Source organism: Camelina sativa, chromosome 15 (genome assembly GCF_030686135.1).
Source record: "Camelina sativa cultivar CO46 ecotype springtype chromosome 15, ASM3068613v1".
Taxonomy (NCBI): domain Eukaryota; kingdom Viridiplantae; phylum Streptophyta; class Magnoliopsida; order Brassicales; family Brassicaceae; genus Camelina; species Camelina sativa.
In genome coordinates this window covers 26067795-26070374 of record NC_141894.1, presented here as the reverse complement: position 1 = coordinate 26070374, position 2580 = coordinate 26067795, and the positions used below count along the sequence as shown (strand labels likewise).

The following is a 2580-nucleotide window of genomic DNA, read 5'->3' as shown; positions in this document are numbered from 1 at the left end:
AGGCTGCGAAATGACATCTCCAGCTTTGTTCAGAAAAGCAATAAGACGTTCAGTGAAGCTTGGGAACGTTTCAAGTGATACACAAGCAGATGCCCTCATCATGGCTTCAGCAATGCTTCATTGCTAAGTACACTGTATCGAGGTGTAGTCCCTAAGATCAGGATTTGCTGGACACTGCTAGTAATGGTAATTTCCTCAATAAAGATGTTGATGAAGGTTGGGATCTAGTGGAGAACTTAGCTCAATCTGATGGCCACTACAATGAGGAGTATGATCGCATTGTGTGATCTACTGGAGAGGACGATGCAAAGTACAAGATAGATATGAATGCTCTCAATGACAAATTGGATAAGCTCCTTAGCCAGCAGCAGTATGTCCATGCCATCTCAGAGGAAGACCAGTTTCAGCAACAAGATGGGGAGAGTGCTCAGCTAGAGGATGTGAACTACATCAATAACCAAGGAGGTTACAACAAAGGGTACAACAGTTACAAACCGAACCCAACTCTGTCCTACCGTAACCCAAATATTACAAATCCTCAAGACCAAATTTACCCATCCGCAGTCCAAGGGAACCAGGGCCAGCAAAAACCATTTGTTCAATATAATCAAGGCTATGATCCTAAGCAGCAGTATTCTGGTACTTACCATCAACCAATTGCACCACCTGGATTCCAACAACAGCAAGGCCCGCAGAACCTATCCCAAGAAGCTGATCTACGCGGACTGATTCAGCAGATGATATAGAGTCAAGCATCGGCTGCTATGGACAATGCAAAGTGGTTCGCGGAGATGAGCAACAAGATCGATTCTAGGTATAATGACCTGAATGCCAAGTATGATTCTCTCAACACTAAGCTGAGATACCTAGAAGGCCAACACAACACCCAACCTCCTCCAAAAATCAACCAGCTTCCAGGTAAAGCTGTTCAGAACCCAAAAGACTATGCCACAGCCCAAGCCATCTTTCTTGATGATGACTTTGAGGACTACCTCACTGAGTATAGCGATGTTCAAGATGGGGAGGATATGGATCATTATGGGATGAATGAGTACCAGTACTACATATTCGAGTATGAACCCGAGCCTTCACCCGAGGAGACTGATCAAGTTGATGATCGAGCACTGGTTCGAGAATCACAAACCGAAGAACCACCCGAGGCTGAACCCGATGACATACCCGATGATGGTGATCGGATGATACATCGGGTAGACGTTCAGATGACAGATCAACCTCAACTGCCTGTAGCAGAGGAAGGAGAATTAGAGGAAAGGTTCAGAGCTGCTCTTGACATCCAATTAGAGGCACTTGCAGAGCATATGTCCAAGTGAAAAGCCCCACCTCCTAAGCTCTTGCCACCACACGAACTTCGAGAGGAAATCATCAAGGAGACAGCTCAACTGGAGATTGAGATTAAGGAAGATGTCAAAGAAATTGGGAATGAAATTCTGAGGAGTGGAGTGTGTTTAGATCCGGAACTGCGAATCAAGGAGAAATTGGAGAATCTTGGCTCTTTTACATTGCCATGTTCAATAGGACTTTGGATTTTCGACAACTGCTTGTGCGATTTGGGAGCTTCAGTCAGCATCATGCCACTATAAGTTGCCAACAAGATGGGTTTCAGCAGTTTTAAACCGAGTAGTCTGTATTTGGTTCTAGCTGATAGAACAATCAGACACCCCATTGGTATCTTGGAAAACTTGCCTCTCAGGATTGGAAGAGTGGAAGTTCCTACTTATTTCATGATCCTTGATATGGATAAGGAACTAGACGATCCACTTATCCTAGGAAGACCATTCTTGGCAACAGTAGGAGCAGTGATTGATGTGAAGCATGGGAAGATCAGAATTGAGCATGGGGAGCACTTCAAAATGAAATTTGGCATCAAGAAGGGAATTAAGAAGCCAACCATTGATGGTCAAGCTTTTTCCACCCAGAGAAAACAGAGAAGAGTTAAGCATCACAAATAAGTCAATACAACATTTGCTGTGGAACCTGGACAAGACCTGAAAATCCATTTAATCAGTCTGCTACAGTGGAGAGGATTCCAAAACCTCTCCCTCCTAAAACCCATGCTTAAAGAGCATGAAGAGTCAAGCTTAGTGACTTAAAACAAGCTCACTTGGAAGGAAGTCCCAAAGGTATCCTTTATTTTCTTTTAATTTTATTTTTATTTTGTCTTATTTTAGGTTTTAACATATTTACATATATTTATAAATAATAAAAAAAGGAAATTTTCGGGAACCCGAGGCTCTACCCGAATCCATACCCGACGCGTCTGATCGTGTTCTCACTCGGATGGCGAGTGGAGTCTGAATTCCGCAAAACCCTAGCCCACTCTCGGAGAAGCCGAAGAAGCCAACCCTCTCTATTTAAGGAGTCTCAACCTCACAACTTCATAAGTTTTCTCTAAACCCTAAAACTCTTTGTCTTCCCAACTTCTTCTCTCTCGCTAGAAATCGAGTTTTTCAATCTTTGTGGACTAACCCTATTAATCTCGGCTTAGTCTCTATTTTTACCTTCAAGGATTTACCAATGGCACCAAAGATGAAGACCTACCAAAAGAAGGGGAGCAGGTCA

The 2580-nt window shown here is 43.3% G+C and overlaps 1 non-coding gene across 1 annotated transcript; it reads right to left on the bottom strand.

Annotated features, from left to right (window-relative positions):
• On the bottom strand, positions 1-107 carry LOC147927124 (small nucleolar RNA R71). The gene has a single exon (XR_015583157.1). It is a non-coding gene; the product is annotated as a small nucleolar RNA R71 (small nucleolar RNA).
• Positions 108-2580: the final 2473 nt, after the last annotated feature.